Raw genomic sequence first — 15136 nt, forward strand, 5'->3', positions numbered from 1 at the left:
ACACTCTTTGTCCTATAGTCAGCAAGTGTGCTGAAGCACTATGTATTAGAATGCTTTTGGTGGAGAAATGAATAAGTTCTCTACTTTTCATCTTTTATCCCTAACATTTGGTATCCAGAGCGACGGTGAGATCCCAAGGAGCTAATGTCGAAGACTCCGACGAGCAGTAAGACCCCGGGGAGCGGATGGTCAGACTCAGGTGGCTCACGGACATCCTCAGGAGGAGGAGGAAACCTTCCAGCGTCCTTCCCTCTCTTGGTGAAAGGGGGAAACTACGCGACGTGGGCTGTCAGAATGCGCTCGTTATTGGATGCGCAAGGAGTGTGGGAAGAAGTGGAGCCAGAAGCATGGATGACGGTAGATCTGAAGAAAGACAAATCTGCGATCTCTGCTATCCATCAAGCAATCAGTGATGACTTCTTGATGCTTGTTTTCAGAAAAGAAATCGGCAAAAGAAATCGGTAAAAGAAACATGGGAAGCTTTGAAGTCCCTGCACATAGGAGCTGTGAAATTTCAAGGTGCGAGGATGCAGCAACTTCGTGGGGAGTTTGAAATCCTAAAGATGTCCAACTCTGAGAGCATTGATGAGTTTGTTAGTAAGCTTTCATCCTTGGTGAGTCAAATGCGTTGGCTTGGCCAGAAGGTGAAGGAATAGCGAATTATAGAGAAGCTTCTCCGCGCTGTCCCAATGAAATTTTTCCCAATTGCCTCAAACTTAGAGCAATTTGGGAACCTCAGCACCATGTCCTTGGAGGAGGCTGTGGGCACACTGAAAAACCTTGAGGTGCGACTATGAGGGTATGATGCTAGTGCCGAAGAGCAGGTGCTTCTCACTCGTGCTGAGTGGAAGACGAAGGCCCAACGGGAAAGTTTCTCTCATGAGCGTGGGCGTGGGTGTGGGCACGACAGAGTGCGAGGTCATGGCCATGATCGATAGAGGCACAAAAGTATAGGAGAAGGAGGTCGAGGCAGTAGCAACCCACCATCGCAGGAGAAACCAAAGAAGGACAAGAGCCACATCAAATGTTTCAATTGCCAAACACTTTGGGCACTATGCCTCAGAGTGTAGAAGAACGGAGAAAGCATTTGTTGCAGAATGCAGTAGAGAAGCTGAACAAACTGCACTACTAATGCCCACTGTTGAGGAATTCATAGAAGATGGCATTCTATCACAAGGTATCCATTCTGAACCTTATAAATACGATGTATGGTATTTGGACACAGGACCCACCAATCATATGTCGGGGAGCAAATCGTTATTCAATGGAATAGATGAAAACTGCATTGGTAAGGTAAAATTTGGGGATGGATCTGTAGTAGAAGTTGAAGACAGAGGAAATGTTCTACTCAGTTGCCAAAATGGAGAAAAGAAATTGCTATCAAATGTGCTGTACATTCCCAAATTGAAGACAAACATTCTGAGCCTTGGTCAGCTTGATGAGCTAGGCTGCAGAATTACTATAGAGAAAGGAACTTTGTCCATACATGATTGTAGTGTTCATCTCCTGTTTGTGGTAGAAAGGTCTAATAGCAGACTTTACTTACTGAAGATAAAGATATTGGAAACTTGTCTGATGTCAGAAATGAACTCTAAAGCGTGGTTGTGGCACAACAGGTATGGTCATTTGAAATTTTAGGCTCTGAAGGATTTGGCAAATAACAAACTGGTGGAGGGAATGCCACCCATACATTTGCATCCTCAAATATGTCAACATTGTGTAGCTGCCAAGCATCAAAGAAGCACCTTACCTGTTCTTTCTACATTTAGAGCAGAAAAACCTTTGGAGTTGATCCATGGAGATTTGTGTGGGCCAATTACCCCTCCTACACTAGGAGGAAATAACTATTTCATGCTCCTAGTTGATGATTGTACAAGGTTGATGTGGGTTGCAATGTTGAAACACAAAAATGAAGCCTTAGGTGCGTTCAAGAAGTTCAAATCCGTTGCTGAAAATGAGAAGGATTTGAAGTTGAAAGGTTTCAGAATAGACAGGGGAGGAGAATTCAATTCCAAGGAATTTCAAGAGTACTGTGATGAGCAAGGGATCAAGAGGTTCTTGACAGCTCCCTTCACTCCACAGCAGAATGGAGTGGTTGAGAGAAGAAATAGGACAGTCATGTCCATGGCCAGGAGCTTGCTCAGAATCATGGATGTTCCACAGGTTCTATGGGGAGAAGCTGTAAACACTTCAGTCTATCTACTAAATAGAGCACAAACTCAAAGCTTGAAAGGGATGACACCTTATGAGTGCTGGACCAGGGTGAAGCCCAATGTTTCACACTTGAGGGTGTTTGGATGCCAAGCACATGTAAAAATAATTGGATGTCATCTAAAAACTTGGATGATAGAAGTAGAAGAGTTGTATTTATTGGGTATGAAGTAGGAACCAAAGCTTACAGGTTCTTTGATCCAATGAGTAAAAAAGTGATAATAAGTAGAGATGTTATATTTGAAGAAGAAGTGAAGTGGAATTGGGACTGCGCAGAAACATCTGAGAATAGAATGTATCCTAGAACCACAGGATTCTTCAAAATTGAGGGAATACCTGAGGAGACAGAAGCTGAATCAGTGCAAACTCATTCATTAGACCAGCTGCTACAACCATTTGAACAGGGTGCAGATTCTTATACTGAAGACGCAGCAGAGGTGCAGATGAAAGACCATACACCAGTGCAGTTCAGTTTGAAGAATCTAGATATGGACACTCCAGTTCAGTAGCTGTCGATTGGAGGAAGAAACGAGGATGTTGAAAGCTCAGAGAAACCAATAAATTCAAAGACTTGGAGTGTATTTACAGAAATATTGAAGAAATGGAGGAAGTCGAATGTGAGACATAATTGTATTTAGTTGCAATTGAAGGGCCTTCTCATTTTAAAGAGACAGTGACTGAAGAGATTTGGAGAAAAGCAATGCAAGAAGAGTATTCGCAGATTATGAAAAACAAAACATGGGACCTTGTCACTCCCCCATCTGATTGTAAACCCATAGGCCTAAGATGGGTGTTCAAGCTCAAAAGGAACACTCGAGGTAAGGTTGTGCAATACAAAGCCAGGTTAGTTGCCAAGGGATATGTTCAAAAGACTGGGGTGGACTTTGAAGAAGCTTTTTGCACCTGTAGCTAGGATGGAGACTGTGAGGTTGATACTTGCATTGGCTGCTCAAATGGGTTGGCAAGTGCACCAAATGGATGTTAAATCTGCTTTCTTGAATGGGGAAATAGAGGAAGAGGTATTTGTGAAGCAACCAGATGGATTCATTGTGAAAAATCATGAAGAGAAGGTGCTTAAGCTGAGAAAGGCTTTGAATGGTCTCAGGCAAGCCCCTAGAGCATGGAACATAAAGCTTGACAACTCTCTACTATCTTTTGGTTTTAAAAGATGCACTCAAGAGCATGCTGTGTACACTAAAACCTGTGGAATTGACAGACTAATTGTCGGAGTGTATTTGGATGATCTAGTAATTACAGGAAGTTGATTGAATCTAATAGAAAAGTTCAAAGAGCAGATAAAGGTCGAGTTTGAAATGACTGACATGGGCTTGATGAATTATTATTTAGGGATTGAAATATCTCAAACAACAAAACACATAACATTGTGTCAGTCTGCATATGCAAAGAATATTCTCAAGGAAATGGGAATGATGAACTGCAATCCAGCTCATACACCAATGGAAGAAAGACTGAAGCTGAAAAGTGATGGAGGTGCTATGAAAGTGAACAAAACTGAATATAGAAGTCTTATTGGAAGCATGAGGTATCTTACTACAAGGCCTGATCTAATGTATTCAGTTGGGATACTTAGCAGATTTCTAGAGGCTCCCACTACTGAGCACATGGCAGCAGTGAAGAGAGTCCTAAGGTTTGTGAAAGGCACCATTGACTATGGCATTGTATATTATAAAAGGAGTAAGGAAAAGGAATTGACAGGCTATAGTGATAGTGACCATGCTGGGGATGTAGAAGATAGAAAAAGTACAAGTGGGATGGTTTTCATGCTTGGGAATAGCTTGATCAGCTGGAGTTTTGTGAAGCGAAAGATGGTGGCATTGAGTTCATGTGAAGCTGAGTACATTGCACTTATAGGTGCTGCATGCCAAGGAATTTGGCTTGCAAGATTGAAGAGTGAATTAAATGGGGAACCAGAAGAAACAGTGAAGCTATTGGTTGACAACATGTCCACTACAGCTTTGGCAAGAATCCAGTCCACCACAATCGGTCCAAACATATTGAAACCAGGTTTCATTTCATCAGACACTGTATAGAGAAGAAGCAAGTGGAAGTTGAACACATTTGTACTAAGGAGCAGAAGGCAGACATCTTCACTAAGGCTTTCGGTCGACTGAATTTCGTTGAGATGAGAACCAGGTTGGGAATAAAAAAGACCAAGGAATAACAAGATTAGTGGGAGAATGTTAGACTTAGTCTTAATCTTGTTATATGTGTCCTTGTTTGTTTATCTATATATTTAAGTGGTTGTACTGTTTTGCTACAAGTTTCCAGGTAATTGGCAGGTAATTGGGTAGGTGAGTAACTTTTTGAACTAGTTGATGTGATGACACTCTTTGTCCTATAGTCAGCAAGTGTGCTGAAGCACTATGTATTAGAATGCTTTTGCTGGAGAAATGAATTAGTTCTCTGCTTTTCATCTTTTATCCCTAACACTCCATGCTATATCAAAGCTTCATTGGCAGTTGATATTGTCAACACCTAAAATCCACATTACAAGTGTGAGATAAGGCAAGAAAATATCCACCAGGCCACCGCCCACATTATTTTTGGACAACAAATTGTTCTTCATAAGCCCCGTCAGAAGACAAGAAATGTTCCCGCCCAAACTGAAGCTCACATAACTCCTCCTATATAAAAAGACAACCTGGCCTAAATTTACACAAAATAATTAACGGAAACCTAGATGGGAATACTGTTACAAATTGAGTTGGACATCATGCTCGATTAACAACTTATAATCCAGTTTTCATTCTTCACAATGACATCATTTGCTGCGAGTTGAGTATTTTGTTTGATATTGGTTCTTCACCAATTTTAGCAACCATAAAGATTGTTGTCAAAATTAGTTTTGAAAGAATCATGCTGCAGAAATTCACTTTAATTTTGTGACTACCTTACATCACAACTCACGTAAATGCATCTTGGGAAATATACAACTAATACTTAAAATTAAAATAAAATACTCCTATCAGATTCTTGTATTATTTGTTGCCATAGAACATGAAAATATCATATATAAAATGCTATCTGTAAAGCAACACTTCCTACCACTTCACGCACTCATAAACCAATACCAATAATCTACTTTCCCTATATTAGACTCCTGAATTAGAGATGACAAAGCCATCGATCTTGAAGCCGAAGGGCCAAAGGAGCGGCGTCAAACTCATCCTTCATTGGTTGTCCTCAACCTCCAAATGAAACCTTCACCATCAATGAAGATCTCACTAAAATGTTGCAACTCGGGTTTTGTCACGCCCCGAACCCGGCTCGCCGGACCCGGTGCGCAGACAAACGGCCGCAGATCCACAGAGCGTGAACCAAGTAGACCTGCAAGGCCTCAAGACCTGGTTTAGGACAAACAAAACTATAACAAACTAACTGGGTTACAGAATTACAAACTGTACAAAATACACAATACCGAGATACAGAAGTCCAAAAATACAAAGTACAGGAATACAGGGGTAGACAATAACAAGAACTCAAAATTTACAACAGGACAAGACAACATCTACAGGCAGTCTTACAAGATCCACACCGGTCTACCACTCTTGATCTGAAAAGGATTTAAAACAAATCCATGAGCTAAACTAGCCCAGTAAGTAATCCAGAAAGTGATTTAAAACAACAGGATTCATAAATCTTGATTCAGATATTAAGAATAACTCAAAGTTTAAACATAGTTTAAACGATACAAAATAAATAATTCAGCAGAGGTATAGCTCTCAAGTAATACCACTATTTAAGGATATTGTAATCAAAATAATAATAGATTCCCAGTTGTAAATCAGAAATAAAGAAAATTTTCTAAATATCATGAGCATAAGTCTCCAAACCATAGTCAGACTAAATTAGAAATTACAAAAAACGACTTTTCAAGTATACCGGATTTTCAGAATAACACAAGTCTCCAAAATCACAATTTAACAAAATACAGAGTATAATATTCTAATAAAAGAATATTTCCAAGTAAGTCGTTCACCAAAATTTTGAAAAACAGGAATGCGAATCTGAAATTTGTACAAAAATCAATAGCACCAAATAGTATTATCAAAACCAGAGGATAAAGCATAGATAACAAAATCCAGAGTATGTCTCCAAATTCACTGTAAGTGCCAAAGGTCATTTGTTTATCCTCGGTGACAGACCCGAGCCCATAATAACAGAAATTATTTATTTACCCTCGATGTCCCGAGACTGAATACCAGGTGGTCGTTGATTATTTCACCGAACGGACACGGTGCGAAACTGCAGTCTCACTTTCCCAAAATTACTTGTCGACAAGATCAGGGTTTAACCCCCCACTAACAGGGTTGCATATCGCTCATTTGGAGACCAAAACATCAGACAGATTTCAAAGCCAAAATACAGAATATTCATAAGTTTATCCCAAATACTCACATGAGCTAAATACAGAATTTCAAAATCCCATTAGAGAAAAAAATAACTGAATAAACAAAATTTATTTACAACATTTAAAAATTGAATAAATCATCAAATAAAAACCAATCACACTGAAAATTTACACTCTCAAGGTCTCAATATAATATCACTTCTAAGATGTCTCATTTCCAAAACGCATAACTCCAAGAATATACTATCAAAAGCCAAAATATTTTGAAGTAAGAAACTTAGGACAATCATGAACACTTTCCTTGTCTACTACTTCACCAAATTTAGTCTCCAAGAGTAAAAATAACATGTTAATCCTAAAGATTCCTCATATAGACATCAACATGCACAAGTCTTTTTAACATATCATAACTCCTAATTTACAAACCCAATAAACTTGAAATTTTGCAGGTTGAAATTCAAGGTGATAAGGAATATTTTCTTTACTGAGCACATTGCTTAGTTGTACTTGCTAAGTCCAGAATTTGCCTATAATTCTGCTAGTCTATTCAATATTGTTTTTACGACACGTCAAATAGAATGGATCATATCTCATAGACTGTACACCCAATAAATATGAAATTTGGTAGATAGATAGTTTAAATAAATCATTACAACTTTTTAATTTTAATCTTCCACAAATTCCATCTCTATGACCTCTCAATACATGTCACAATTTCCACCCCACTTATTATCATAACTTGTAAATCAACTCTAGTAAATTCCAAGCATGAAGCATACAATATAAAGGTCTCAAATATGTAGGAATACATCCCAATAACCCTTGAAATATTGACTCGAAACTCTAAACCACCAAATGACCTAATTTGCTTCCAAAATGCATGCTTATAATTTTAGTAACGATATCATCAAGGAGAGGCTATCCCCATCCTAGACAATAATTCAAAACATGAATTTCAAGACTCAATCTTGCCTCGTGGTTGGAGTACAACCTTTCTCTTGACTTATTCACTTCTGACATTCCCCCATACTAACATTTCTTCCAAGCACCTATATGTCACTTTGGACATCAATTCAACATTACCTATAATCAACATGCATCCTTCAAAACATATATGGCATCCACTATACATTAACTTCATGAACTTTGATCTTATCATTATACCAAAACATGATCACAATCCTATCACATAAGAATACATAGATCTTATAAACAAATGGATGGTCAGATAAATATTTAACAGATGATTGGATGCTAAACACAACCATAATTTCAGAGAATCCCAAAAATAAGGACAAAAATAAAAATTGAAATGATATACAAAAGATATCAGTAGATCACTTACAATGTTCATAACAAAATATCCTTGAAATCTAAGTTCAGAATTTTCTACATATTCAAGATACATATGCAAAAAGTCAATAAAAGAATAATGTAAAGTTACATACCAAAATTTAAAATCCAAAAATGATCAAATAATCCTTTAAACAAAATAGTTGCAGGCTCCCACTCTTGGGATATTTTAAATGTATAATCAAATAATATTAGAAATTTTGCAATTAAAACTTGTCAAAATAATATGTGTGGATTAATTACTTGGATATCTCCCCAACAACCACTTCACATCGATTTCAAACACTAGAATCAACATTTTGAAGAGATCCTATAAACAAGCAATAATAAAATCAACAACCTCCCAAATCCTTGATCTAAAGATACTAATGGATACAAGGTCCCAAGTGGGTGGGTCATACTACAAGATAGCTACTATGGATGCCAACTATGGCAAGGGACGAACATGCAATTAACCCCAAGCTTAAAATTGAGGCTAACTCACTCTTGGGGGGAGTGCTAACCCAAGGCTCAACCAACATTCTAGATGCAAGCCCAACATTTAACATAAGAGAGAAAAATCAGGGTTTTAGGTATGAACATCAACAAGTAACAATTGTGAGCAAAGTACATGAAGCAAGACTTCAATGGCCTATTTCCAAAGTATAACACTAGCAAGGAGAGCGTATAATTCAACAACAATATACCGGAATCTCTCATCAATTTGGCTACAGGCCAATGCATGAATGTATACATATGTATACATACATACATATATATATATATATATATAATGATGCACCTATATACAAAAGGTTGTAGCTTGACACATGGTTATAATCATCAAGGCAATAGCATAAAAAGAAAATATGCTTATGATCTAAACTAAACGCACATCAAACCAAAGAAGGAAGAGAAGGCAAGATTATGGGAAGAGACAACCATCTTCAAAGCATTAGCCGGCGATCAAGAATAGCAAGGATGGGAAAGCCGAACTACTCACAAATGGGCATTTACTTGGTGAAGTTGGCCAACCTTGAAGCTCCTTCAATTTCTCTTTTGTTCCCAACCTTGCTAACATCACAACAAGAAGTATGATTAAGAGGAGAAAGAAGGTTGTTCATTACTTTTTGAAGGAAAAAGGAACCGGTGGTAATGGGGAACAAGGCATCATGGAAAGTTAGAAGTGGGGAAGAGTTGATAGGCATCCAAAGTTCTCATGTTGGAAAGATGCTGGACAAGGAGGGTATGGACAAGAAACGGGGCCCACAAAATTTGCATGTTTATCTAAAAACTTTGAATTCCAAAAATAACAAAAATTTCCTTTGCTTTGCCAACAAATAGAAATGAGATTTTAGCCATATTGATTTGAACCTTACTCATATGCTTTGATTATTCTAATCAAGCTTTGGGTGGGGTCTACAGGTTTTAAACTATAGGTAAAAAGATAGTGCATGCCTGAGTTTGAGGTGTGATTAACCTACGCTGATTACTAGTAATATTTTGGACTAGAATCTTTGCCAATCTGGTTTTCTAGTAATCAACATAGTCAAAGAGCACACCTTTTGCTTCTGGAGTACGGTTGTGCTTTAGGCAGAAAAATTGTGCTTCGGTAATGCTCTTAATTTTTTCAACCCTATAATCGGCTTTCCCTAAGAATGCAGGTGCTTGGACCAAGCTCTTCTCTTGAAAGTCACTTTAATACTTGTTTCACTCTGATTTACTCTATTTTTCTTTCTTTTGTCACTTGAACATAGTTACCTGCGCAATGAATGCAAAATACCCAAAAAAAATAGAAAAATTTATGCTAGAGAACAAGCTGCATTTATTTTTAATATGAAAAATAATTATTTCATGCAATCTTCACCAATATTGCCCAAGTGAGGTTTAGATGAATAGCTTTTACTCAACAGTTTTTGAGTAGCAAGCTAACTGTGGGTTCATTGGATGTAAATGGTATAGCCTGCAAATTAAGTCCAGCAATAGTTTCTCAAAATTCAAATCCAATATTACAAAGTATAATGGCATTTATTTCTATTAGGGCCCGTTTGGATTGCGTAATAGGAATGGAAAGGGGGGGGGGAATGAGAATGAGAATAGGGGGAAAGAGGAGGATAATGATGAAGGTGTTTGGTTGGAGGGAATGAGAGTTAGGAATAAGAAAAAGTAACAGAGAGATATGATAAAATTACATTTATACCTTTTTGTGTAAATAAAATCATTTGTATAAAATAATGAATTATATTTAATATTAAATATTTAACATTATTTATTATTAAATATTAAATATTTAGAATATAATTATTTACTTTAATTTATTATAATTAAATATTTAAACTAATATAGTTAATTCACATATTTAATTAATATATTTAATTATAATAATTAAAAGTAATCATTGTTAAAGAAATATTGATGTTTTATTATGTTAATCAATATGTAAATATTTTATTATAATTAATTATTTAAAGGAATAATTTTTTATTAACATATAATTAATTAACAAAAAAATTTCACTTATAAAAAATGTAAATATCATTATTTTTAATTAGTATTTATTTAAAATTATATAATTAAATTTATTAATTATACTAATTTTAAATATTAATTAAATTTAAAGAGAGGGGTAATATGGGTGTAATACCCATATTACCCCTCTCATGAATCCCATTATTTTGGGGGTAATGAGAATCCCCCTGATGGGATGGTCCAACAATCCCATCAAAGTAATGGGACTCCCATTACCTTAACCCAAACATGGGAGTGGGATGCATGGGTGATTGTGATTCCCACTCCCAGGATCCAATCCAGGATCCAAACGCCCCCTTAATGTTAGTGGTTTACTTGCTGCTGCTAACTCATCCACAAGTGATTTCACTTTAAGAAGATATATTAAATAACAAAAAGATCATTCTTCTTCATCTTGTTGAGCTCAATATTTAGTTGCAGTTGTTTAGTCTAAGAGACAGCACCAAATGTTGCATATAAAGCAATACAAATAGCTTGAGAGGAAGTACCTTCAACAACATTTGGAAAGATTTCTTCAATTAAGAAAGAAGAAGCCATAAAGCAGTTTTTGATCTTTGTGAAACCATACATGATAGGTTGGATTATCATTAGAGAATGAGGAGTATCATTGTTGTTAAGTGTTTTAGGGGTAGATGGTTTGTAGGCATTAATAAAGCCCATTAAATTTTGAGAGTTAATAGAGAAAGCAACTGTGTTTTCCAAGCTAAAAAATTTAGAGAAGTTAATTTAATAGCAAACATGAGTTGGGCTAAGGTAGTGGTGTCAAGCGGGCCGTGCTGGGCCGGCACGAGTTGGGCCGTGCTTGGCCTAAGCATGATGCTACAGTACTATGGGCTAGGGGTTTGCAGCCCACCGGCCAGCACAACCCGCTTCCTGCTTCGGGCCAACATAGCCGGCACGCCAAATGCAAGTTTTTTCTTTTTTTCTTTTTCTTTTTTTATTTTTTTATTTTTTTATTTTTTTGGTATATATTGTTTTTTTATCAATAAGGCTTTTAGTTATATGTTTTTGAATTTTAGGATAGATTTTTATAATTTTTTAGCAATTTTAGGGTATTTTTTTATACTTTGGGGTTTAAAATAAAAAATATAAATATATTATAACTGGGCCGGGCCACGTGCTAGCCCGACTTTTGTGGTTGGCGGGCCGTGCCAGCCTGACACGATTTCTAAAAGGGCCGTGCCGGCCTGAGCACGCATACTGTATGGGCCATAGTGGGCCTAGGCTGTGCCGACCCGTTTGATACCAATAGGCAAGGAAGAAGAAGAAGAAGAAGAAGGGCAAGAAGAAGGGCGAACAGAAGAAGAAGCAAAAATAGGTTGTGTATTGGTATTGGAAGCCATTTTTCTCTAATACCATGTGAAGGCTAAGGAATCCGAATAGGTATTATTAATGCTTTTGATTGAGTGAAATAAAGTAGATAAACTGATGTTTATATAGATGCTGATGTTTATATAGATGGATTACAATAAAAGGATAGGAATTATATATAAACTAGAAAGAAATGAGAAGAGTTGCGTAACAAGAAGCTTGTTGTAGATGATAAGCTTAATCCAAGAAGTTTGTTGTACGTAGATGATAAGCATAATCCAAGAAGTTTGTTTTATATGATAAAGATAATCCTTAACAAAAGATATATTTGATGACCTAGCAACATCTATTCATATTATTTTAGCAACAAAGGAGAATATTAATATTCAACAATTTTGCTGAGTTGCTTTCTTCAACAATTAATTTAATTTAAAAGAAGGGTGGTGATTGTCAACTGAAGTTACTGCTTTTTCTACCATCGATCTAGAAGACTTTGATATTCAATGGCTTTGCTAATTTTTATTTCAAATATAAAACTAGCAATAGTCCCTGACACGTAATACACCTCATTGTACAAACACAAATCCAGCGGTTAAACAATATGCATGACTATGCATGAGTGAAGCAATGGTAGTCTCTAATTAAACATAGAATCAAACACTTCATTTTACGTATTCTCCACAATCAAAGAAATAATATACTCTTGGAAATGTGAATGATATACTAATCAACAATCATGTTAATTTTTTTTTATATAATAGGTGATAAGCGTCCCTCATCTAAGCCATTGTTACAGGAAAGGATTCGAACCCTTGCCCTCTATGTGTCATACCATTGGGCTATCCAATTATTGACTATTTTGTTAATTTTTGGATGATTTTGTTGAAACTTCTAACATGATTTATCATTTATTCAACAATCTTGGAAGTTTGAATGATATACTAATCAACCATCATTAATTGATTTTTAGTTTCAATAAAAGAAGATGAAGTTATGCACTCCCCGGTCTTTGCATTGGTTAATCTTCTAAGTCTTCATTCTTTGATAGTTGGCTACACCCCACCTTTGAAAGTTCTATTTATTTATTTATTAAGAAATTCTTTGGATCTTTAATTTCCTAGGTTGTTTTTCGTATTGCACTATATACACAATTATTTGGGATAAAACTTAGACAATATTACTTATCAAATTGATGTGGTACATGTAACTTTAAAAAATTAAAGTAAATTAAATTAAAAATTGTAGGCCATCTTCCAGATAAATTATTAACTCTTACTTTCTATCAAAATAAATAAAATACTTGAATCAAAATCTTTATTTTTGGCTTGTTTTGACCATGCCTAAGAAAATATATGATATATATTTTTTTAAACTGAAATCAATCTATAATTTAGAATTAAGAATAGATTTAGTGCACACTTTTTATATTATTGCACCTACAAGTCTTACCAAACTTAATGAATTGATTAGTGTATGAAGACTTAGAGTTCCTAATTGCTACATAGCTTTAGATCTCATCTGCTACTCATGAAACTATGTTAAGATATCTGATTTTATCTTGGGAAACTCATTTATGGTTTGTGAAATACTGTCTAGAAATTATATATCACAAATTACCAGTTACAACATTGTCTAACTTAGAATAATATTGATCGACTTAGCGTGCTTGATTGACTTGGAATTCTTAATTTTCTTCCTCTTTCCAAAGTCAAATAAATTAAAAAGTAATGGAAGTATTTCTACTATATCTTTAATTAACCAACCATCGTCTGATTTGTTTTCACAGAATTAGTTCAAACTTTTAATATATACAAAACTTTTTTCAAACCACTTGAAACTTCTGTTAGTGATATGATTTGAATAGTATTAAAAGATATTTTCTACAAAAGAATTGAAATTTAATTCTCACATACAACCTCTCTATAAATAGAGATGTCATCTCCCACACCTATCTTCAATACACTTAATTCATCTCTTCTTCCTGAACTATACACTAGCTAGTGATCTATATTAAGAGATACAATACACACTTATTTGAGCTTGATCAAGATAGAAAATGGGCGTGGAGATGTTGAGTGCAGTGGTGCCGGTGATTGTCTACTGCGTGGTCTCAGGCTTCTATAAACTGTTAGCACATTACTGTGTAAACTATCGTCTACACTGTCCCTAGATCCAAAGTGATCAAAAGAGTGGTCACCCATCAAGCTATCCAAATCCTCACCATTTGCTTAGTTACAAAGGTGATTATTTTTATTTAAAAGCTTCAATAAAATCTTTCACCTTTTAGCGATAGAAAACTCTATGTTTCCTATATAAATTTAAATATACTCTTGATCACTTAATGCAGGTTTGGGATCAAAATGAGAAAGGAACAGCACCAAAGGTACAACACTCCCTGCCAGTTATAGTAGTACAATTTGTGATTGGCATGGCGGTAGTAGACACAGTGCAGTACTTTGGGCACCGTTTCATGCACGAGAACAAGTTCTTATACAAACACATACATTCAGATCACCATGCACTCGTAGTACCCTACGTCTGGGGAACTCAATATGTCAGCTTTTTGGATGGGCTCATCTTCTACACCCTGGGAACTTTCCTTGCATTCCTTGTGAGTGGCATGACTGTCAAAACAAGCATCTACTTCTACTCCTTCATCGTCATCAAGTTTTTGGATTTGCACTCCGGTCTCTATTTCCCTTGGAATCCTCTCCAAGCTTTTTTTCCCAATAATTGTACTTTTCATGACACTCACCACCAACTCCAAGGCCAAAAGTACAACTTCTCACAGCCCTTCTTCGTCTCATGGGATAAGATACTTGGAACTTATAGGCCATTTAACTATCGAGAAGAGGAAGGAAGGAGGCTTTCAAGTTTGTCTTCTTACCAAGAATGAGTAGATCCAGATGATGCTGCTCTTACATGCGGACATGCATGCATGCATGCGCATTCATGTATGGGTTTGATTAATTGCTGTGTTTTGTATTTGCAAGATGAGCTATCTCATGTGTTGAGACTGTTAGATATGTGTATGTATATTAGATGTATGTATATATATACATACATATACCTGTACATTTAGCTTCTATATGAAGCCCCATGATCACACTTGTTGAGTAATATGAGATTAGTATTGATCCACTTCTTCTCCTCTTCTTTCATTCTTCCACCTTCTAACATGGTATCAGACTAGGTTTTCTTCTCCGGCCATCTTCTCCGGTCATCTCTCCGGCCATCTCTCCGGGCAGTCCTTTCTTCTTCCCTCTTTTCTTATACCTCTTCTTTTCTTCCCTCATTCATACATTTTAAAAAAAATCCATGCCCCACTCGCGCCCTAACCTCGCCCGGCCCATGTGCCCCGCCCTCCCCTAACCTCGTCGC

At 36.3% G+C, this 15136-nt stretch overlaps 1 long non-coding RNA gene and 1 pseudogene across 1 annotated transcript; one reads left to right on the forward strand and one right to left on the reverse strand.

Annotated features, from left to right (window-relative positions):
- Positions 1-5223: 5223 nt before the first annotated feature.
- On the reverse strand, positions 5224-9126 carry LOC120257309. The gene is made up of 3 exons (XR_005535639.1): positions 8919-9126; positions 8180-8246; positions 5224-5785 (listed from the first exon to the last, which is right to left on the reverse strand). It is a non-coding gene; the product is annotated as an uncharacterized LOC120257309 (long non-coding RNA).
- A 4685-nt stretch (positions 9127-13811) lies between these two features.
- Positions 13812-14655, forward strand: LOC120257305 (annotated as a pseudogene).
- Positions 14656-15136: the final 481 nt, after the last annotated feature.

The sequence above is a fragment of the Dioscorea cayenensis genome, unplaced genomic scaffold, assembly GCF_009730915.1.
Source record: "Dioscorea cayenensis subsp. rotundata cultivar TDr96_F1 unplaced genomic scaffold, TDr96_F1_v2_PseudoChromosome.rev07_lg8_w22 25.fasta BLBR01002008.1, whole genome shotgun sequence".
Classification (NCBI taxonomy): Eukaryota; Viridiplantae; Streptophyta; class Magnoliopsida; order Dioscoreales; family Dioscoreaceae; genus Dioscorea; species Dioscorea cayenensis.